General features: G+C 35.0%; 1 protein-coding gene across 22 annotated transcripts in view; it reads right to left on the bottom strand.

Moving 5' to 3' along the window:
* The window catches only part of PTPRD (protein tyrosine phosphatase receptor type D), a 1,149,573-nt gene that overhangs the window by 658,062 nt on the left and 465,959 nt on the right, over positions 1 to 25,552 (bottom strand). For all 22 annotated transcript variants that reach the window (XM_051768182.1, XM_051768181.1, XM_051768187.1 and 19 more), the window contains one exon: positions 14,472 to 14,520. The gene's annotated coding sequence lies outside the window, so the exon portion shown is untranslated. The remainder of the gene's footprint in view (positions 1 to 14,471; positions 14,521 to 25,552) is intronic.

Raw genomic sequence — 25,552 nt, 5'->3', positions numbered from 1 at the left:
AGAAACTGTAGTGTTCATGCTAGAACATCTGGAACATTTGATCAGATTTCAATATCTAATTCAGATGGGTTGTCTATTATCATTTCACAAAATAAAGAAAAAACAGTATTATGGTGCAGTGTTCATATTAGCACAAGAAAAAAATCATGAAATTACTCTCTGAAATATCTTGTGTGTCTAATGAGAAAAAAAATCGGTAACTATTTAGTGAAGTACCACTAGAAAAAGATATTTATTTACACTTGTGTAATGCCCAGAAGTATTTTGTGAGACTGACATTAAAAAATACAAAAAGATTAAAAAAAATTAAAAATAGTATGTCATATATGGTATATAATATAGAACATTTCTCATATGGTAAACAGTTTTCTGAACTGCAGGTTTTTAAGAAGGCTGGAAGTGTCTCTTATTAGAATAGTCAATGAAGTGACAGGGTCTGAATTGCTTGAGGCATCTGTTGTTTAAGAAAATTAAATACCAGATTACACTGAAAGAAACAAACATCAAAAGCATGCCCAAATGGTAAGGTTTATTATATAACATTTCACCATCCATTTCTTAATAAGTTCAGGTTTTATCAGGTGCAAAAGTGCTATCCATGTATGAGTGGTTTTTGCAAGATGCATTATAATGAAAGTGGTTGTGTGTCAATGTCACAACAGTCAGTATTTGAGCAAGGATGAAGTCTTTGACTGTCTACATGAACTGGCCCCAAACTATCCAGTCTGCTGTTAAGTTTTGAGAGAGTTCTCCTGTTTCATATCAGAAATCTACAGAAGTTTTCTCTTTGTTTTCTTGTTCATCACAAATCAATCAGAGGTACAAATACAGCACCACCCCTGCCACATACAACTACTGTTAAAAGTTCAAATCACAGCAAGAGTTTCTGAGTACCACCGCGTTGTTTCCTTTCTCTCCCTCCTCCTCCAGGTACAATCTCTTTTGAGCTGCTGCCATCTCTTGTTCACTCTTGTTCGCTCTACTGCTGTGGAGTTACAATGGCAACCACCCTCAACAGCAGCAGCCATTGTCAGGGTTTTAGCACATTTGGCTTCATTATGCACCTCTCTCATCTTACACTTGCTCTAGCTCTGCAAAGCAAATTTCAGTGTTGGGGTTTTCATCTACCTACAGGACTTAGTTTCAGATTCTAGGCAGTTTTGACAGTCTTTGGTAGCCATAACAGAGATATGGACTCCAGAGTACTAGCTTATCTGTTCTTTTGCAATTGAAAAATCAGGACAATTTTGAAAGCAGACTAGCAATCACCTAAGCAAGGAGAATAAAGATTAAGAAAAGACAGGAAATAAACTTGTAGCCTTAAGAAAACTACTGCAAGAGTGGATGGCTAGAAAAACAAAACAATATCATTTTCTTTACAAGAGTTGTATAGATAATTTCTACTTAATCTCTATTTATGAAGCACATTCAATTATTGTTATATTACACATATAAAATATATATGCAATATATATTATATTAAGTTGTGCTTTTAAACTAATTTATATAAAATAAAAGTATTTTATATAAAAATATAAAATAATAAAAATAATAAAATATATAAAATAATGTAAAAAGTAACTTATATAAAATCCCTTAAATCTGCAATGCTGCACATATATATCATAATAACTCACCAAGTGAAGTATCAATCACCAAATAAAATAGATTCATTGAGTGCTTAGAATATTATCTGGTCATTTTTACCAGTGAAAAGGCAGAAGAGTACCATGAGAATGTTTAAATATTTAATCTGTTTCGTGTTCAACTGATTTTGTTATAAAAGCTTGCAGTAGGTGCAAGTACAAAGAAAACTAGGTCATGTGTAAACCCAGGAGCAGGACAACCATAAGCAAGAGCAGATGAATGCGATTAAACTGCAAGTAAATAATTCACTTATATTATATAACTGAATATTTTAGTGACAATGCAAAGGACTAGGATGCTGTAACTTTGATGTATCTGTGCCATTTTAAATACTTGAAGTCCAAATTAAATTTTGTCCTAAATAATTGCTATGTCCCTCTTTCAGGATCTCTGCTTCCTAGTTTACTGAATAATAATTAGAGTATAAAAGGTGTTTACTTTATGCTTAAGAAAATACAGTGAACTGCTGGCATATGTTATTTACCGAAGTTGAGCCAAACTGCATAGGATTCTTAGCAAGTCTGATTAGAACTGCAAGCTCTCCAGACAAAGCAATTTAGTTAAGATTGAGTGATGGCTTCCTGACTAGTCACTTAGTTTTTCTATGAAATTACTCTGACTCTGAAGTCATGCTTCCCAATACCACCCTTTTCAAGGTTGGTCTGTAGAGAAGCTAACAAACACAGTCTTGTTTGGAAAAATATTGCATCTTGATTAGAGGCCAGAGAACCAGTTTAAAAGGTTAAAACTCTGATTCTAACCAGACTTTTCCTTGATAGTTATCAACATTATGCATCTGCTAGGTACCATCCATAAGAAAAACAGAGAATCAGTCTGAAATAATGGCTGCTAATAAGCTGTCTACAGAGAGTAGCAACAGGACTACATAGAAGACAAGAGAAAAAATACTAAAAACATATGGCAGGAGGGAAGATGAAAGAACATCAACATAGAAATAATGCTACCTAATTGCATTGTGAATTTTCTCTTTAATGCAGTTCCTTTGAACTGGCCTGGTGTACTGTAGCTTGTTCTCAGATGCACCTTTGTGTAGTTCTGGGCTACACAAAAATTCTGGTATCCATGGTGTCTTTTTTTTTTTTTCCCCAAATATGCCTACTAATTTGGACTGTGACAGGAATTTGAGAAAAAGAATGTATCCACAAGTGTGAAAGACTGAGTGCTGATGACTCAGACAATCAAGGTGAAAGTTGACAGTGTGTAAAGTAATCATCGAGGTGCTGAGGTGTGCTCAGCCACCATGACTGTCTACAAGCTGGATATTGAACAAGATGAGGAGAGAGGCAAATCCTGATAGGTGGTGTAAGTTTTTCTTCCTGCTTACACAAATGACTCAACTGTGATAACTCCCCGCTAGAGAAGCATGAGGACAATTCACACATAGCCTGAAGACATCCATCTCTGCTGATGAGTCATAATGGATCCACCTGTGCTGGCACAACAGGCAGCTGTAACATCTTAGGAGGTGTCAAAGACTCCTGAAATGTCCCGCAATCGCAATCCTGTATTATATCATCCAGCATAGAATGCCCTGCCCCAGAAGAGGTACTAGGGGCATTCCCACTTGGCCTAAGGCCAATAAAAGACCACACTAAGACTTAACTCAGCATGTTTTCTTCCCTCTCTACAAGGGACTTTTACTATCTGGGGCTTCCACCACCACTTCGGCAGGGCTACAACCACCACTTTTGACAATGAACATCAAAATTGCAAATCTCATCTCTGGATCTGATGAGATGTCTTGCAGGTCCATCCAGTCACTTGGGGGGTCCACAGCCCTGCCCCAACTGCCTGTACCACCACTGCAGCCTCACTCCAGCTGCCAGTTCTGGCCAGTTCCTCTGTCCCCAGGGACAGTTTCCCAGGTGATCTCATTCACTAAATCTTAAAAAAGCTATTTGAAAGTTCAGACTCCTGACTTTGCCTTTTCAGTCCCATGTTCCTTGAGATCAGTAACTCAACCAGGGAATGGTCACTACAGCCCACACTGCTTCCAATCTTAACTTCTAATGAGTTCATCTGTGTTGATGAGCACATGGTCCAGTAAAGCTTATCCTCCAGTAGGTTTGTCTAATCCTGGACCAGGAAATTGTCTTTGATGCAGTCCAAAAATCTTCTGGATTACCTACAGTCAGCTGTACTTCTTTCCCATGGACCTGTCAGAGTGGGTCCAGAGGAGGGCCATGAAGATGGTGAGAAGGCTGGAGCACCTCTCTTACAAAGACAGGCTGAGAAAGATGGGGTTTTTAATGCTGGGGAAGGGAAGGCTCCAGGGACACCTCATTGCAGCCTTTTAGAATTTAAAGGGGACTTATAAAAGAGAGGGAGGGTGACTTTATACATTGGCAGATAGTGATAGGACAAGTGGAAATAATTTCAAACTAATAGAGGAGAGATTTATATTAGATATTTAAAAGAAATTATTTACTGTAGTGGTGGTGAGACACTGGAGCAGATTGCCCAGAGCAGTTGTGGATGCCCCATCCCTGGAATTGTTCAAGGCCAGGTTGGATGAGTAAACTCCTCTAGTGAAGGTGTCCCTGCCCGTGGTAGTGATGTTGGAATTGGATCATCTTTGCTGGTCCCTTCCAATCCAAACCATGGGGACTGTCTTATGTATAAGGTACCATAAATCAGCAGGGTACTCATGTACAGGACTTGAAATACTTTTTCATTTTCAGCTGATTCCCAGAACAGCATTTCTTTCTAGTTTGTCATGTCAGTGATATCAGTGTTTTCTATAATTAGATACAATATGCATATGTAAGCAGGAAAGAGTGAAAGACACATGCTGCTGCATTTGCTACAGTTCTGCTGTATATGCTTAAAGAACTGCAGAAAGGTAGAGGAATGAAAAAGGTTTCACATTGTTCCTTGGGTAGTAAAAATAACTGTGTCTTAATGAAGAAGTATGTATATATTTATGTAGACTTGGCAAATATTCCGTGATGGATCCACACATCTCAGCAGAGTACTCATGGTCTGTAGCAAGGAGAATGTCATGCACCAGCTGTTACTGAGCTGAAGGGGTTGTTTTATTGTCTTTCATCCTGTGCATGGTCATTTGTACACAGCAGGATTTGTGCACAAGGCACCATGTCAAATCCTATGCTCTCATTCTTCCCTGATCAATAACTACAGCCATGTGACACTGTGGTTATGACAGAATCAGATACTGAAGAGCTGTACTTAAAAAGATATAGATCACTGTGTTGCCTCACCAGTGAATTGCCTCCCAAATCCACACTTAAGACAGCAACTAGTATTGGCCTATAAAGCGTCACTCTTAAATCCATAAATTGTATTTTTGGTATCTGTTTTCTGTTCTATTTGGCTTGCTAGGCTGAAACAAAGTGAGAGAGTGTTCTTCAGCAGATGAGGGACTTTTTGAGGCCGATCACTACGGCACCGAGGCGTCAATCCTTTCCTAAGGGAGAAGAACTGCCTAAGAGCAATAATAATTGGTCACAACAGACCAAGCAACTGGAGCAAGAACAAAACTTGAAGTTATTAATTATCAGGGTCCTATTTCCTCTGTGAATGAGTAGATTGCTTTGTTTGGAAAGTTGGAGATGGCATGACATAACGTCATCAAGGTTTGATATATTTTTACACAAAGAATTTTTACAGAAAGCATTTCTTTGCCATTGCTTTTGTTTGAAAAGATTAGCAAATGAAATATTGGCTCAGCTGCACCAAAGAAGGAGAGTAAGAAAACAGTTATCATAACACTGGGAAAAGTGTATGCATAGGGTTAGAATCTGGAGGAGAATGGTCTTCTGTCTTATGATGGTGGGACACCTTTTCTAGAGAAGTGTTGTGTATTACATTTTTCACAATCACAATCTCTATTTACAATTTTTTTTCTAATTGGTTCAGAAATACTTAGGAAAACAACTGTTATGCCTAATTAAAGCTAATAAAAAGAGGCAAAGATGGATTAAAGTTATCCTGCTGGATGTGAAGGAACTCAAGAATAAGCCTTTGTGTCATGTCTACACTCACGTAGAACCACATTCATGGTTTTCGTGGATGGAGAAGATTTGGGTTGAAACCTGTAATACCCTTTCAGTTACAGCTTCTTGTCTGGGAATATGTCATGCCAGTGTATATTTCCTTTGGATGATACTCTCTCATGTTCAGGCAGCAGAAAAGAATGAACCTGTGACGTGGTATTTTACTACCTTATCCCAACTTCCTTTCAGTTAGCTGTTTTTTGGGATTTTTTTTCAGGTTACATGTCTTTCCATGATGACACAAGTCACTGAGGCTAGCTAAGATCTTGCCTTATGTATTTTTCATGGGCAACTTAGGGTCTTGTATGCACATTAAGAATTACATGCTTAAATATATATTCTGCATGTAGCGGTATTTGAACACTTTTACTCCGCTATTTCCCTGCCCATACAAAGAGATCTAAAATAATTCCATATGAACGGAAATAAATATCATCCCCTTCTGAGCTTTTCAAATAAAATCATGAAGAAAAAAGAAGAAATTTTTTAAAACAGCAGTAACCTTCCTCCCATGGATTTTGAAATTTAACAGGAAATTTAATTAAATTGGATGAATGCAATCATAATTTTTCTTTTAAGATGCAGATAAAAAACTGTGTCTGGTGGTATCTGGGAAAGAGATGTTTTTATTTCAAAGAGTGAAAATTTGCCAGGATTCCAGAATTTTTTTTACCATATTAATTTTGTTTACCATATTAAAGCAACCAGAGTTAAAAAAAGATGCATAGAATATAGTAATGGTAGTGCATAGCTCTTTAAGGTACTAAAGGTAGATTCGGTGTTAAAATATCTAGAAATGAATAAATATAAATGGAGCTGCAGAGTGGCAACCAAAACCAAACCAAACCAAACCAAAAAAACCCCAAACCAAACAAACACCCCCCCCCAAAAAAAAACAAACAAACAAACAAAAACACCAAACCAAAATGTTTCATATTTTTCAGTCAGATTGACAACTATGGAAACCTGTGTAGAAATGTAATTCCTAGGAATGACAGAAAAGAAACATGGCAGAAATTAGAAAGGTTAGACAAACTTTTCTCTAAATGACTTAAAGATGAAATCCTGAATGAGACTAGACATCGGCAAAAATTTTTTTGTGATGAGGGTGGTGAGACACTGGACAGGTTGCCTGGAAATGTCCCGTCCCTAAAAATGTTCAAGGTCAGGTTTCATGGGGCTTTAAACCATCTGTTGTGGTGAAAGATGTCCCTGCCCATGGCAAGGTATTTGAACCTGATAGTCTAGACAAGGTGGTGTTATGTCAAAGGCTGAACTTGATCTCAGAGGTCTTTTCCAACCTATTTGATTCTGTGACTGTGATCTTTGAACGTCCCTTCCAAACCAAATCATTCTATGATTTTTTCAAAAACATTTTTAAAGATTCTGGCAGATATTGGCAAAAAAATTGTATCCTAATACAAAATCAAACCTTTTGAACTCAGTCATCAAATTCTATAGGAGTTCCCTACATGTTACTATGGATAATGCACATTACTGTAGGTAATAGCATTTTATGTGCAATCCAAAATTACTAGCACATATGCCTAGCAAAACACTGGAAACACTGCATCCCAGAAGCAACCACCAGCTAGCAAAGGCTCTAAGATACTCAGGTGAGAGCTTCACATTGCCTTGGAGCTTCTCCTAGCTTCTCTCAACTGAATTTCTTTTAAAAGGTAGGGGAACAAACATCAAACAACTTCCCTAAAGAATGTCTGCCTCCACTCAGTTCCTGCCAAGGATATTAACGTCAACAAACATTCCCAGATTACTGTTCTCCTAGACTTTCATATATTTAAAAAGAGGGATAGATGAAGGAAAATTACGGCAACCTATCTCCTTATGGGCAGCAGACTTGACAGGATCCAAGAACTTAAAAATAAAGAAAAATAGTATTTTTCATGTAGAAGTAAAGGAATTGCAAATGGTACTTTGGGAATCCTCTATTCTTGTTCTTTTAGAGTTCTACCATATAATCCATTTCCTGAAAAGAAAAAACAACCAAACAAAAAACCAATCCGCACAACAAACAAAAAACCTCCAAACCTCCAAACAAACAAACAAACAAACAAGAAAAAAACAAGGCAAAGAATATGGTCACTTGCATCTATGCTTTTGGTTAGCTTAAGATGAATTCATTAATAATGAGCATTTATAGCCTGGGTTTCATTTTGAGAGGAAGCTTTTACTAGCCTTCTTTCAAGGTGTACTCCCTTACAGAAGTTTCTCTTCAATGAAGAGAATAGTATCATGTTTATGATACTATTTAACCATAAATAATGTGGAATTTGAAGAGAAAAGACATATCTGACATAAGAAAATCTTCCCAAAGTGCATAAATATGCAACAAAGCAGGCCTCAAAACAACAAAATCTTGTTCTTCTTATGCAATAGTTTTACTCTTCATAAAAAACTATTGTTTATTCTGATATTTCTTTAAATAGACTATATCACCTATCTCTATGGTTATTAGAAATTTTATTAGGTTTCTTTTACTTTTTTTGCATCACTGGGCCTGATCTGCAAAGCAGTTAAATGGTTTTGGAAGTAAGTAAAAAAAAAAATCCAAAGTATGAAAAAAGCCATTTCTTACAAAACTATACTCGTGTCTCTCTGTTTAGAGATGTCTAATCTCTACCAGCCACTGGAATATTTTTTCCTTGACCTTTCACATATTTCCAGGTACAAAAATAGATCTGTCTTCTTCAGTCCTCATTTTCTGCACTACAACCTGAGTACAGTTGATTTGTGTGCTTCTGTTCTACTGGTGTTCAAAAATATTTTATTTTCATAGTCTATACGGCACAACAGCTATGTAGATTTTCTGTGTAGAGAAGACAATGGCTTGCACTGAAAGAAGGAAAGTGGATCAAAGAGCAAGAATACTTAGGAATAAAATTCAACTTAGTCTCAAGTTCAGATATGACAGTCACTGCCTATTGATATCTACTTATAAGAGTAGCAGTTTATTAATAATCTGTTGTGTAAAGCTGACATATTGTGTACTGAATTTTGCTCAGTTATACTATAAAATGTCCTCTATTAGTAATTCTAGAATTACCTGCTTTCTGTTAAAAAACTTTTAACTTGTTAAAAGTTTTAAACTTTTAACTTGTTTTTTAACTGTTAAAAAAATGTTAATATGCCTCAAAGTTGTTTTCTGAATTCAGGTTACTTTATTTTTTCCCCTAATTCCTCGTTATTGATAAGATGATCCAACAACAGCCTAATCTTGATCTCTGAGTATACGCACAGTCCAAATGAATACCATGTTTCAGTTCAGATACAAACTCTGATAAAGACTGATGGAGTTATCAGCAATGAAAAGGACAAATCATGATACACAGTACTTTTGATATGCCAAGGAGGAAAAAAACCAAAAAAGATAATAATATTCTAGAAGTTGCATACACACATTCAAGTTGTACATTCAGATGTGCTGCAAGCAATTTATGAATACACAAAAGTGACTGAATCGGGAGGAGATAGAAGGAAGAGATTGTACTTGAAGAAATAGTTAAGCGTACGTAAATTGTATAAAGTTAATTTCACACATACAGAGAAATACATGTTCTGTCATACGGCATATACTTTCTTTTTCTCCTCTCTAGTTCACTTTAATTTTAAAAATGATATTAAAATTTCTAAAGGAGTTACATTCTGAATTGCAACTTTGTTTTTTTTTAACTTATCTAAAAGTTGAATCTGACAAAATAAAACATAAGAAACTTTACTCAGGCTATCCAGTAATGAAATCTAAAAGTATGAAAAGTTCAAGTGTTTTCAGAGTCCTTCATTACCCTTTCCCACTTTCCACTTCAGTGTAATATAGTGAGTGGAGTCGAACAGACAATCTGACTGACAGAAGCTGGAAGCTAATTCAGAAGAAAAATCACCTTAAATCTTTACAAGCAAGCAGCACTGGAAAAATCATGTGCTGAGCCAGCTGAACCTTTGACCTGACTTTGAGTCACAGATTTTATATTTTGTTCTTTGATGCATTTATTAAAATAACTATTTTTAATTGGAGTTATAGATTAAAATATTTTCACAACTTTTTGCTTAAGACCTACACTGCATTTAGTTTTCTATTTGTTTACTTGATATATAAGTGATTTTCTCCTCAAAATTATGAAATACTCAACTGAGATCAGATTTTACTGGACTTTTAATCCCCAGTTCAATGTAGATGAATCTATTGCCTACATCTTCTTTTAAAATGAGCACCTAAATTTTTTTCCCTCTGTCTATGCAGGATATCATATGTTTGTGAGACCTGTCATCCCAAGAGGACTGTAAAAAAAGCTTGTTTTTTCCATTACACAATTTTTCTGGATTTATTTCTACACAGTATCTTACTGAGCATAACGTTTAGGGAAAACTCTTCCGCAGAATATACACATGAACACATGCAAAAGAACATGGCATTTCCCTGAAAGACAATGGGATTTTTATCCTGATATTTGTCCAGAGATATGAAATATTGAGAAAACCCCATGCTAGTGACGTATTTTCACATGACAGCTTCTAAAATAACTTCTGACATCAACCATAACTGTATATGAAATGGAAAAAAAGTTTGCTTATTTGGTAATTTCATCAAACACATATTGATGAGATTTGAGATGATCTCTTTACAGATCTGCAAATGTTGACAATTCATGTGATGCTTTTAAACCAGAATATTCTTTGACAAAATCTATTTCATACAGGAGTGGAAGCTAGATGAAGATGAAAAGGCAGGACGTTATCACTTGAAGCATGTCTGCAATAGCCTAGCAACAGTCTAAATATTCAGTTTGCTTTTTCTTCTATATTTTCAATGTGAAGTATAGGTGATCAAATCTCTGATAAACTTGTACTTTAGCAGCAGTTTCAGTCCTGCAGTGAGTAATGTAAACATACCTCTGCTTTCATGCCAAATATAAAATAATGAGAAAACAAAAGACACAACAGAGGGTTATTCATTTCTAGTTTCCAATGTCTTAAGCAATAAATTAGATACTGCATACGGCATTTGCAAAGTTCTGTAGAATTTTATTGGGCATATTCCTTCTTTCCTCTCCATTTTTTCAAGGGAGTTGCGTAAAGTAGTGACTCGTTTATTTATTTTATGTTCTTTACAAGCCCTGTGAGAATAATTCATATGAAAGATACAAATATCTGCATACTTAAGAAAGTATAGTATGTTGACCTGATTGAAAAGGACTTCTGGTCAGATCAAGGTCCTTAGAATTGCATGAAAAAGCACTTCATTTACAGGCAATCAATATTAATAACAATCTTTTCAGTAGGTTTTGGGAAAAATTCCAGAAGAATAATCTTCAGCTTTTTAAAAAGGTTCACTACATCTTTATTTTTTGTTTTTTTACTTTTTTTTTTTTTTTAAGAGAAGAAAAGAAATAATTGCCCTTAATAATAAAAAGAAAAGTTCCTAAGTTTATCCCTGATGTAATTTTATCAATTTCTTTAGTGTGGTAATGTGTGGTAATTTTCTCTTGCAGCATTACTAAATGGTAGTATGATATCTTTTGGTCTCAGGGAGAAATTTCTTCCTTTGTAGAGTTAGCAAACCTCTACTGAAGTAAATGGAAAAGTTCTTGCTATGTTGCATTTTAAATCATTTTTGTTTCATATATTCTGTAATAATATATTGGAGACTGGATGAAAGAGACAATTCTACCTTTAACTTATAATTTATGTTTCCTATTCTGCATCTTTTGTAAATGGGAGTAACTCTAAGCTTACATAAGCAGATATTGACGTGGTCTTTGAAGATTAGGTAATTGCTTCAAACTATTACTTCCCATTTCCTATATCCCAACAGCAACCAAGAATAATTGTGTTTAGTGGAATGCCTGTGAATTGACAAAGAAGTTCAAAGATATATCAGAAAATCAGTCTAAGAACAGTTCCTAATAAACCATTGACAAAGATAGTCACCACTGTGTCCATTACTAATGATTTCTAGTGTGTCAAGAAAGACATGTCTGTTACTCACCGAATAGTTTAAATAATGTATCTGGAGAAATTGTTTCAAAAATTGATGTCCATTTATCTGTATAACAGTATTGTTTCTTTCTTGCTCAGCTTCCTTCAGTTTCTAACAAATCTCTGTCTTTTGCAATTCTACATTATAGCCATGCCTCTTGATCCACAAGCCTTGTCTCCTAGTCTGTAAGCAAGTTTCAAAGTGCAATAATTGTTGGCTGAAAACTAGCAAAGTTCCTTTTAAAGAACAGGATATAGTCACCACTGAAGGATTGTAATGTGAATCTGGTTTACATTAGAAGAGATTTACTCTCACTACATGTTTAGCTCCATCCATCTGAAAATGCTGATTTTAACTTCTTTTAAGGTTGATTTTTAACTTCAGAAATAATCATACTCCCAAAAGATACAATGACATTCTCAGAGGTGCAAAAGACAGAATGTCATCAAGATTGCATATCATCATTCTAATGATAATTTGCCTGAGTCTGTGGCCATGGTAGGACTTTTTAATCAATATATTCAAAATACGCTTATTAAAAAATGAAAGCTGTCTTCAGTATAAAGGCGTATTTTTTTCCATCTCACATTTTATGCAAGCTGGTTAACTTTAATTAGTGCTATTCCTTACCAAAAAAATTAAATAGGTGACTATTTTGTGTTTCAAATAAAAGAAATAATTTTTTAGGTGGTACATTTTAATCCTTTAGAAAGATAAACTATATTTCAGCAGGAGTAATTTTTTGTGACTGTAAAAAAAGAAAAAAAGAACAGTAAAAGAACCCCAGAACTACTCCTAATTTACATACGACCTTTTACTTTTACTGTGTCATGGCCTGCAAAATATCTATCCATATCATTTCACACACTAGTGAATCCAGTACTGAGAGTATTAAAAGATAAATTTGCTGTACTACTTTCCACTGTTATATTATAGATATGCTTAAAATTGCCATTAAAAGAACAAGTGGCTAAATGCTTTTACAGTGCTTTTAAGAAAACATTACCTGTCACATTAGAAATATATAAATACATATTTGTATGTATGCATGTGTACATGTCTATTTATGAAGCACAAATGCACTTGTGAGAGTTCTCCAACAGTCACTTCAGTGTATTATTACTAAACACTGCTAGTGTTTCCTCAACCACCAGAAATTAACAAAGTTAAAGAGGCAGATATCTATACAATTAACAATTTTGACAATATTAGATTTTCTTACTGGTAAAGAATTTCTATGAGTACAGAATTTTACAGAAATCTCAATAAGCCCTGTGTTCCTGTACAGATTCTAGTATCTAGCAAACATGAGATTTGAGGGATTTTAAGTTTAAAAACATTTTATAGACTTACAATAGACGCTTCTAAATCTACTGTAGACACGTGTAAATTACCTACTGCAAGGAAGATTCTAATTGTGCTGTGAAATATAGGGGATAGCAATAATCAATTTGACTCCTCAGGTACTATGAGCAAAGAAGTAAGAAAGAATCTCGGAAAACCAAGAGAAACAGGATGAAAACAAAGCCCACCAGACCTGTCCAAATATTAAGAAAAAATATTTTATGTGATTTTTATAATTGATACTACAAAATTTATGATATAGACTTTCACAAGTAGCCTCTGAAACACAAATATGCTTTAGAGCTCAAAATTTGTAACTTAATACAAAAGTAGCAAAATGACAAAATATCATTGTTTCTTCCATGGTGCTTTTTGGACTACTACCTTCACTCAGTGAGTGGAATCACAATGCAAAGCTGATAGATCTGTTCTCCTGGGCTTAGGCTTCCACTGTCTAGAAGTGCTGTTTGCTGCCCATATATGCAAAGTATGACAGCTATTTGTGTTATACAAATGAGGTTTACTCATTAGTTTGATCTCAGTTGCATGCTAATCATATTGTCCCTTGTTATGAAACAAGCACTTTATTTTGTTATGTTTAATATTATGAACCAAGCTTAAAACACAGGAGAATACTTTGGTAATCTGTTTAGGCTTGCTTGTCTCAATAGCTTTATTACATTAGTTATTAAATTTTTTCAGGAACAAGCTAACATCAACATATTTTCTTCAAATGACTTCACGTTAAACGTGTTTCCCAAAAACACTTATTATATGGAAAAAAATTATTTTACAGCAAACACAAGATTCCAATAATTTCATTTTTCATGAAAAGCTATCTGTCTTATCTGTCACTCTCCCAGATTGTCACAATGAACTCCTAGTAGGAAATCATTTTGATAAAACCTATAACATGATAGTGTTACTGTTTTCTGCTGCCTGACCCTATCTCATTCTCAAAAGATGGTTTCTCACAAGGGATCTAACATACAGAAATGCAGTTTTTGTCTGGAGAATCTCTGCCATTTTTGCAGATCATTACCTCTTTGGTTTATGACTTCTCTCACACGTTAAAATTATGTCAGCTTCTGAGTCTGATGACTATGGTAGCATTAGTCTCAAAACGCAACATGTTCAAATTACACATGTAGCAATAAAGTACTGTTATGTCATGATCTCTTCAGTCAAAACACACAAAAAACAAACAAAAAACCCAAACAAATGCATTTTATTGTTACATAGTAAGGGAAAAAAATCCTTCTTCCTCTCAATGTCTTGAAACAAAAAGAGATTAATTAATCACTGATACTACCAGCTGACATTATCACAGACTGGAGGGGACCCTTTTTTTTTTGGTGTTCCAGGAAACATGGAACATATGCTAGAACACTGTTCTTCGCAGAACCACCCCAATTCAGACTGAAGAAACGACAAAAATAATTACTCACCCTGAGCTTGCAGATTTGGAACTCAATCAAAAATGCTCTATCCTGAGATCTGAAAAACACAAAACAAAATCTTTCTGTCACCACTGGCAATAAATATTCAGACATTAGATACACAGTAAAACAAGTAAATGGTAGTTCAATACTGCAAATAATTAATATACATATATGAAAAACAATGGACTTAAACTTTGTATGGAACACTTTGAAAGAAGCACATTTTATGTCAGAAAAACAACCCAATAAAAGCCCAAGCTTTCAAATGTGTTCAGTCTTTCCCTCCTTATACCCCAGTTGTGTTTTGAAGAAAAATTAATTTTAAGCTCCCTTCTGCAAATGAGCATTTGTGAATTTCTGTGAAAACCAATAATCTCCAGGAATATCTAGACAGAAGACTTCAGAGCATTGAAATTATGACTTGAGAAGTTTATTTTTTCATATTTAGCTGCTTTGGAAAAAAAATAACTTTAATGCTCAGAAGGTAATAACAAAACCCAGACTATAATCTAAGATTTTGGTTCTAAGAGTGGAAGTCAAAATAATTAAAATAGTAATAAAGGATATACTTTTCATGTTTGAAAGGGATCAGAATGCTATGCGACAGCTGATGAGAGTGCATTGGAGTAAAACAATAGAGAGTCTGACGGAGTGGATGTTTGTAAATCTGGGGATGCAAAAAAGTAATGTCTTCTATAAGAGCAGAGGAAGAAAACTGATTAGTGCAGCAATCTCCTTTATGATCATCAAATACAAATGATTCATCATTGAATTAACATTCATTTCATGGACCTGGATGCATTTCTTTATAATTGCTAAGATTTGTTAAATTTATCAATACTATAACCATGGTTATTCCATTAATAAGGTTTGAGGTTACCCATTAGCTTAATAAGAACAATCTAAAATTGATTTTCCTGCAACAAATTACTTTCCAACATTTTGTGTACAGACATTTTTCACTTTCCAGTGCAACATTAACGAAGATTAATGCTCAAAATTTAAAATCTGGCAAATAAATATTAGAAAATACAGAAAGTAAAAACGTGTCTCTTTGAACAATAGAAAAGAAGGACGTATTGAAAAATCATGCATAAACATGATATAAAATTTATGTTAGTTTTATGCTAATGGTAATTACCACATAAAAGCAGAATATTAAATGCTATAGTGATAATCTATGCTTTGGAGGAAGTATGTCTCTGTAATCTAAAGATTATTCAAGACATCCTATTAACAGATTATCCATTCAGTGCTTACAGTGTTGCCAAGTTCTAACAGTTTTTCCATGGTGTTTGCATTAGATAAATTAGTTTTGTGGGTTTGGGTTTTTTTTGTTCGTTTTATAGGTTTTTCTTTGATTGTTTTTTTTTTGGTTGTCTGGTTGGTTGTTTTTTTGTTTGTTTTTTTTTCAGAGATTGTTGTTGAGCTATGCTGTTTCATTTGGTTTCTTTTTTTTTTTTATTTTCATGGCTCATTCTTTTTCCCCAAGCATTTTAGGCATGTTCAAAAAAAGAAACTGAGGAAAAAAGTGTATATATTTAGCCTTTCTTTATATTAAAATAGTCAATGTGGCTTCATTTTAAAAGTTTTAAATTTCCACCACAAAAACACATTCTCATCTTAGGTCTCTCAACCTGCTGAACACTCTATTCTGTCACTGCAGAAGTAATCATTCAATATTGCCATTATATTTCTATGGAGAAACAAGAGAAAAAAAAGCTCAAAAAAAGTTCCTATCTTAAAAGTTTAACTTACTCTTATCTCTCCAAACAAATTTTCCCATCACATTCTTTTGTATTTTGTACTTTTCTTCCCTTCCCTTGTCTTATGACAACAGAACTATATGACCACTAATAGGATAATCACAGAGCAAGTGAAAATATGTCTCTTAATCCAAATATACTTTGCAAGCAGATGGTCCAAAAGAGTTTAAATTAACCTGTCTCACAACATCTTTTTTTTCTATTTTATTATTTTGAATCTGTTAGGGGGGGACATTTGTGCTAGACTGTTTTGCTATAGTTTTAAACAGTTGACAAAATATTTATGTAGGATTAAAATTGGTTGAAAAAACATATGTACTACTCCTTCCCTACAGCATCATTTGACAGTAGCAGCATGCTGATCATTACACAGAAAACTCTCAAGTGCTTTAAATGAGGAAATTGTAGGTTAATAATCCTCAAGCATAAGCTTAGTTGTGCTGTGAACTAAAATACTGATCTAGAAAAGCTGGAAATTCTTTGTGTCCACAAAGTTTCCAGCTCCACAAATTCATCTTGGGAGTTTTGGTTAAACATTCTCAGGTTTAGATGAAAAGTGCTGGTTTTATGTATTATTTCTATGTATATAAAACCAAAATATTGATAGTTCATTATAATGCATTGTCAGTAAATTAACTGCAGTTTGGAGAGAACAGGAATTCTACCTCCTGGAAGTAATTTAGATTAATTTAAAGTAAAAAGTGATTTATTCTCTAAGTTTGCAGGCATACAACTCAAGGACATTATTCAGCAACATTTAAATGCTTAGCCAGTTCCCGCTACTGCAGGATGTTTCTTCAACAATTGTCAAGATTTTAAGGCTTGTTTTCCCAAATTTATTTAAGTTTCACAAGACCTGCAATCATCACAATTTTCGAAAACAAGCAGGAGGCTATTATAATATTATTCTATTGACATTATTATGTAATTAAAAATCACTGATAATGCCCAATGGGCAATGATATTGTACCTCTCTTTCAATGGGCCAGGAAAAAAATAAAAGGGATTAAAATGCTGTTTTCAGTGGTCTTTTTCAATTTGAATTTAAACTACTGGTTATAATCCAGCATACAGAAAAAAGTTCCACTACTTTTATGATGATGATTACCAAGACAAATTCCAGGAGGAATTCTAACAGTGTGTATTACCACTTTGCTTCCATTAATTCTGATTTCCTTGTGCAAAGGTTGCACCAAGTATCAACAAACTGAAATAGTTAAATTCAGTCCCAGGAAAAACATTGTCCAAAATCTTATTTCAGTCCTAATAGTAACACCCTGACATATTAATTCCAAAAGGAGAATATAATTAACAATAAGGAGTTTTCCAAATAGGCTATTAAAGAGGAATTATTAAAATTTCATTGAGGTTTAATTTAATTTTTTTACTGCAATATCTAGTTAATTTTTGCATGTCTAAAGTACTTTTTCATGGAGAAAAGTAGGGTTGGGGGAACCTTATTGCTCTCTACAAATACCTGAAAGGGGGTTGTAGTGGGCTGGAGGTCAGTCTTTTCTCCCAGGTAACAAGTGATAGGACAAGAAGAAATGGCCTCAAGTTGCAACAGGGGAGGTTTAGACTGGATATTAAGAAAAACTCCTTCACTGAAAGGGTAGTCAGGCATTGGAGCAGGTTGCCCAGGGAAGTGGTGGAACTCGCATCCCTGGAAGTGTTAAAAAACTTGTAGATGTGGTACTTGGGGAAATAGTTTAGTGGTGAACACAGCAGTGCTGGGTGGAAGGTTGGATTTGATCATCTTAGATGTCTTTTCCAACCTTAATTGTTCTATTATTCTATGAATACAAGATCCTTCTTCTATTTCTTTTTAAGAAACTTCTTGGATTTTAGAGGGCCAACATAATGATAAAGAGATGGGTAGTAGTTTCATAGATTATTGTGTTATCTAGTTCTTTCACAACTGGAAACAGATTCAAGTGAAGTCTAAATTAAGAAGAATAGGAATGAATTTTATTTAGGACTGCTCTGTAATTTTCTTAATAACTGTGTCCCCTTCACTTAAAAACCTGCCAAATACTACTTATTCCCAAGACTGTGTTAGATCCATATGGTTTAATTATGGCAATATTCCAACAGTAGACATTTTACATCCTTTTTCTCTTGTTGCTGAATGAAAACCTTTGTCAACCTCATAACATTTCTTGAAAAGACACAAAACATACCTGCTGAAGAAATTAAATTTTATAATCCCATTTTTTAACCTCTTGAAGGAATATTCTGGTTTATAACAAAAGAGAGGTTTATATAGATCAAAATCTAAGAATTCAAAAAAGTATACAATTCAATTATCCTATGGAAATTCTATTCACAATAACCTACATAAACTTCTCGGCAGATAATCTATACTGGCATAAAATACCTCACTTTCCCCTTCTTCTCAGTATTAATTTTAATTGAAAACCCAGCTTTGTTGCCAAAATATTACAGTTTGGTCTTCTCTGACACAGCATAGAACCCATATTTTACATGACAATACTCTCAAATGCTTTCTATTAAAGACTATTTCTTGTGGCATTCCTTTGTTCATTCCTTTTGTTTATGTGCTGAAATGGCTACATCTGGACTTCAGGGCAGATGCCTTTTTAAGTTAAGTGTTCATGATGCTCAGTTGCACACCTTGCTGTATGTTCTTATTATTTACCAAAGTCTTACTTTCCCCTTATCTACTTGCCTTTAAAAGTAATATCAGGTGTATAGAGTATAGAGGAAAGGAACTATGGTATGCCTAAATAGGTCCTGAAATTTCAATGTTTGAGAAGCAGTAGCGTGGAATCTATTAAAGAATTTGTCTATGCTGTACTGGAACATGTAGTATTAGTCTCTGTTAAAAAATTGTTCTTCTGATATCTATCCAACTATTTCTGTTTTATTTTTGTGCATTTTGTGGTGGTATTCTTGCATTTTTCTTGCACACTGTTGCTTTTGGATAAGTTGTCTAATTTGCCAGGATTTTTGTAAATTCTAATCCTATCCTCTGGGGCTTTTACAGTCCTGCCCAGCTGTCCATCAACCACAGATTTTTAAAACTCATCGTTTCTTCCATCATTCAAATCTTTTTTCTTTTAGACACTGAATAACAACATGGCCAAAACAGCACCCTGTGGAACTCCCCAACTGAAATGATAATAATGATTCCTTGTTAACTGAAAGCAATTTTTTCAAACGGTGGTTACATCTGATTCCTATTTTGCTGGCCTGCTTAAAAGAATGTAGTAGCACACACACCCTTCTTCCCCCTAATAAAAATGTAGTTACATAATATTTCTTTTTTTTTCCCCTCATGGAAAAGATCATGCTTTAGCAATTCATAAATAAATCTGCCTTGCAGAATCAAAGGCATAAAAAACATTTCAGAAAACGTAATTCTCATAATTAGCACCATCTATAAACAGTATGAATTTTCCTCAAACTGCATTTATATTAACATTTTCTTTCAGCACCATGTTGGTAATTTTAAAATCAAAGTTGCAGGAGGCTTGTCACTTTAGTTATACAATCCCTGATAAATGGTGATCTATAAAACCTGTACTATAGGTTAAGAATATATATACAGGTATCAGAGTATACATTAGACTGTAAATAGACACTCCTTAATAATATGCCTGTGACCATAAAATTGATTTTAAACAGAGGACAAATCTGAGAAAATATGATGTAAACATTTCTAGTAAGATACTGTGTAATTTTCAAAGGAAAAATGGTTTATGTCAGTTCAGTCTAACATATTTGTGTTTTACTCAGTTCTTACAATTTGAAATCAGGGGAGTCAAACGTTCTCACACGAAAAGGCTGAAGTCCAACAGGATTTAGATTAAGAACTGTTGTTTTTTTTTCTCTCATGCAGTTGTAAAGGTCTTCAAACTTGAAAGTGTTCATGAGAAGTGCTGGATACCCAGTTATGTTACCATCTTTGTGACGTGCAGATAAAATTGAGATTATTAGCTTTTTATAAAAAGTGTAACATGCTAATCACCTTTACAGGGACTGCCCATAAATTCTGTTTTATTCATTCATAAACATACTAAGTGAAACTACCAAAAGGAGTTGTCTTCTCAGTTTAAAAAGTTTTGGATACAATCTTCTTGGTTAACAAACTACTCATGAATTTAAAACCTGTAGCTGAGAAAGAACATCTGACACCTCCTTAATGAAAAAAGTGAACACAACTGTATTGTGAACTGGAAGGGAGCTAATTCTTGGTACTAATTGGTCATGATACATCTTAGGATAAACAATTATTAGGGGTTATTATCATGCTATCAGCTAACACTTATTAGAGAAAAGGCAGCTCTGAAACAACAGAAGTGTCTGTAGATAAAGGATTCAAATGCTATTAGCAACAGCAAGTGATGTAACATGAGTCATTTATGAATCAGGATGTCTCTATCCACTGAGTCATAAAATTAATTAAATTATTGAAAATAAAAATATGCAATTTGAATATTTGGTCTAAGCCTTCAGTTTACATGTTATTCAGATCTTGAAGCTGTTCTTTAGAGTTTCTACTATCCAATTACAATAAATTTTTAGATTTAACCCTGTGGTGGAATTTCCATTATGTAAAAATGTTAGTCATCAGATTTCTAATGTATTTAGGGTTTTTAAAACAAATTTAAAACTTCATTGCTTTTGGGACTGTTTTCCCCTTTATTTAATATTTTAATTACTTTTTTGATCTGGTATTTCTGCAGCTAGTGGTTTATTTTTTCTTTAATCAATTTCCCCACAAAGCAGAAAAAAGAAGTAACATCAGCATAATCTAGTCGATCTTTTAATTGACCATATCAGAACGCCATTCCCAGTCTTCAAACCTTGGACTATTCTCATGATTACAATCATATCATGTAGATTTCCATTCCTGGTTAATATGTTTCACAAGTGGTTAAAAAAACTAGAAAGTCAATCTATGTAAAAAATTAAAAATCAAAAAAATATTTTTCCTTAAAATAAGTATCCAAGACCCCTAGAAAAATTACTTTTACCATGGGGAAAAGCAGTATCTGCAGAAATGTTTAATCAGATCATTGTCTTGACAAAAGCATCCCACAATATACACAAGGAGCTGGGCTTTGCATTGATTATATTAATCTGCCAAATATTAAAGACTGATGTATGTAACGTTATATGCACTCTGACACTCAGAGTTTCTGGTTTAGTCAGCTAATCTATGGTATTCAGATATTAGCACTGCAAAATATCAGTCTCAGACAAACATCACCCACAAAACATCCTCTGCAAAACTTAAATGGTAAAAAAATAAGGACATCTTTATCAGAAGACACACCACAAAGACTTGGGTAAAAAAGAATAAGAAACCAAAAGAATGAGTCTGACTTGATCCAAGGCCTTAACTTACTGACAATTTGCAGAACTCAGTAGTATGTCATAATGTTATTTCATACTTATAGAAGAATGAAGACTTGATTTTTCTAAAACAAACAAAAAATAAATCGTCTGTACAAAAAAAAAAGAAATCTGCAACCTAAGAGTTTTCAGGTAACACTTTACGATTTCACAGGAGGAGGAGGTCATAGGATAAGATGAATGAGGCATAAGATTTAGTAGTTCTCTTCATAATGCCCATTTTAAAAAGTAGTTATATTAATATTGCTTATATTAATACTGTTGGTATTAATAATCCATTTTTAGTGTTTCACAAAATCACAGAACAGTTAGAGTTGGAAGGAATCTCTGGAAATTCCACTGCCACGGCAGGATCACCTAGAGTAGATTACACAGAATCACATCCAGGTTGGTTTTGAATGTTTCCAGAGAGGGAGACTCCATGACCTCCATGGACACCCTGATCCACAAGGACCACTGAGTCCAACTCTGAAGTGAATGGCTTATACAGAGATTTAACCCACGACCTTGGCGTGATTAGCATCATCCTCTAACCAGCTGAGCTAATCTCACAGACAGGCCTGCTCAGCCTCTGGAAGAGAAGATTGAGAGAGGACCTTATCAATGTTTATAAATATCTAAAGAGGGAGTGCCAAGAAATGGAGCCAGGCTTTTCTTGATGCTGCCAAGCAACAGGACAAGAGGCAATGGAGAGAAACTGATGCACAGAAAGTTCCACCAGAACACGAGGAAGAACTTCTTTACTGTGCAGGTGACCGTGCACTAGAACAGGTTGCCCAGAGAGTTTGTGGAGTCTCCCTTGCTGGACATAATCCAGAACCACCTGGAAACAATCCCGTGCCATGTGCTCTAGGATGACCCTGCTTAAGTAGGGAAGTTGAATCAGATCCACTGTGCTCCCTTCCAACCTGAGCGATCCCGTGATTCTGGGAAGTAGAGGGGAAGGATCACCTCCCTTGCCCCACTGGCCACACTTTTCCCGATGCACCCCAGGATACCATTGGCCCTCCTTGTTGCAAGGGCACACTGCTGGCTCAGGGTCAACTTGTCATTCACTAAGATTTCTGGATCCTTCTCTGCAGAGCTGCTCTCTAGGTGGTCAGCTCTCAACCTGTGCTGGTACTTGGGATTATTCCTCCCCAGGTGCAGGACCCTGCACTTGCCCTTCTTGAACTTCATTAGGTTCCTCTCCACCCAGCTCTCCAGCCTACTAAGGTCCCACTGAATGGTAGCACAGCCATCAGGTGCATCAGCCACTGCCTCCAGTTTAGTGTTGTCATCAAACCTGATGATTCTATTCCTTTGCCCAGGTCAGTGATAAACAAGGCTGGACCCAGAGTCGTTCCCTGGGGAGTGTCACTGACTGCAGGTCTCCAACTGGATTCTACGCTGATCACAAACCTCTGAGCTCTGCCATTCAGTCCCAATACAAATAGAACTGAAAATATTCAGGAATGTCCATTGCTTTCCCCATGGCCTAGTCCAGTATAGCACTATAATCCTAGTTAGTTCAGTATGTAGCAATGAAATTACTTCTTTTAGTTGCTTTCAGTGAAAACTTTTTCTACATAAGAAGACACAGAAAGAGAGAGAAACACCACAAAAAATAATGGAAAATCATATGGTACAAAAGATTATTTTTTGAAAAGAATTTAAATTAGTACCACTGAAATCTAACCCTGTAAAACTATGATTTATGTTAACCTTAATGCAATTATGTGCTCTTACACAATACAAAACCTTTCGAAGGACTCTATAACTGTCCTATGTTTTGTTATTATTTAGGATAAGAAGACAAATCAGTAATAACATAGTAGAAATTCTAAGGGTATGAGAAAAATCAGAAGCAGGTGTAGACAGAAAACATTCAGTCTTGAGAGTGCAGAATAGACAAGATGAATTTATTTTATTATCCTTTTTATTGTGCCCTAGGTTATATAATGAAACATTTCCTCTGTCAATTCCATTTATGGAGGTGTGCTATTGATATTAAAACATATTTTTGTAAAAGTCTTTTTAATGTGAAGCTTTGAAAGACAAATTTAACAGCTGGAAATTATATTAGAATCAACATTATTTTAATTATTCATATAAACTAGAATTATTAAAAGTCAGCATACCTAGATTACCAAATACTAACAGGGGGCATGCAATGCTCTTAAAACAACTATTGAATATATAACACATTGCTGCATTATCTACCTGCAATGTTTTTTGTTTGTTTATATTTTAATGAATTAGAAAATTTATGAAATCACACCATAAAATAGTTGATCTGTAGAAAAATATTTCAGATAAATAAAATACGACAGTTAAAAGGAAAAGTGAAAGGGTTCAGAACAAAGGAGTATAATGGTAATTGCTACCATTATTCCCAACTGCCAGCTTGATTTTTTTCCTTGATGAAGTGTGGTGGTTTGGTCTGGGCCTTCCTTGGTGACCAGTTTGTAACCAAGGAAGGGTCCAGATTTACCCAGTATTCCCTACGATTTTTTACGTAAGCCAGACTATAAGAAGAAAGGAGGAGAGGCCTTCGCTCTCTTTCCTTCCAGCGGCTTGGAGGTGCAGGTTCCCTGCTGTTGGGTCTGCCGTGTTGGGGAGAGAGGCCTAATTAAGCCTTGTCGACCTTGGGAGATGGAGGTTGCCAGCGATCGGTCCAAAGCAACTCTCCGTTGTCCCAAGGAAAGTGTGAGATATTTCCTTGCTAACTCTTTTAGTTACTAGATCTCGGGCCACTAATCGGGATATATATATATATTTTATTTTGGTTTTGTTCCTTTTCCCTTCCCCCTTCCCTTTCCCTTGGGAAATTGTATGTATTTTAATTGTATATAACTGTAACATAGGTGTAAATATATTTATATATATCACTTCAGCTGTCTCTCTCTCATTTCGGGTTTTCTTGGTTGTTTTTCTCCCTCTTCTCCCTGAGGTTTAGGTGGGGGGGGGAACTCTTGTGGTAAGGTTTGGAGACTTGGCAGGGAGCCAGCTTCAAACCATATCACCTTATCTGGTGTTTCCACCCGGTTTCGAACCGGGGACCTTTCGCGTGTCAGGCGTCAAGGGGCCGAGAGAGGCTTGGAGGCCTCCCTCGTGAGTGCTGGCAGAAATCCAGCTACAGCTGCTGCATGCATGAGATGAGGAGAACCTGCTGCCTTAGAAGATACTCCTGCTCAGAGACTGGAAAGGGATCTGTCCTTCTTCCCTCCTGGACTTTTATTTGGAGGGGAGAAAAGATCTGATCCATTGTAAATATTTATGTCATGGTAGAGATAGTTGTGATCGTGTGTATAATGTATTGTAGTATTTATTTGTACAGTCATTGTATTCCCTTTCCCCATTTGGAGTCTGGTGTGTTTTGTCTGGAAAAAAACCCATCTCACATTGGATTGAGATGTGACAGGGGGCTAGGACTAGGGAATTAGAATTCTGAGGATCTCAAACCATGACATGAAGATTCCAGTTAAACTAGTGAATCAGAGCTTCCACTGGAAAACAAACATTCACTTCTAACAAAGGGGTTAATGATTTGTCTTCTACAGTATTACTTTACAGCAATACAATGTGCATGACAAAGGCTAATGTTCACTTCAAGAATATAAGTGTATAAGAAAACAATTTTAAATAAATGAAAGCTAAAAAATAGGCAGATCTGTTCTCATGTCACACCTTGCTTTGTTGCAATTAACAAAGAAAAGTCTCAAGTAGAAATATATTATTTACAAACATGTCCGAGATTATAATTTTTTACTGAAGAATGACAAATAGTGAAAAAAACGCACAAATTTTCTGTTAAAAAAACTTCTTGGTGTATACCTGAAGTATTATTCTGTACTTTTTGGGTTTGGCTTTTTTTGTTTGTTTGTTTTGTTTGTTTTTCTTTTTTGATGAGCTACAATGTTTGAATAGCTACAAAATTACAATGTTACACCTGGCAAA

This window comes from Manacus candei, unplaced genomic scaffold (assembly GCF_025592945.1).
Source record: "Manacus candei isolate 608988 ecotype Guabito, Panama unplaced genomic scaffold, ASM2559294v1 h1tg000093l, whole genome shotgun sequence".
NCBI classification, from domain to species: Eukaryota; Metazoa; Chordata; class Aves; order Passeriformes; family Pipridae; genus Manacus; species Manacus candei.
This window is presented reverse-complemented; position numbering and strand designations above follow the sequence as displayed.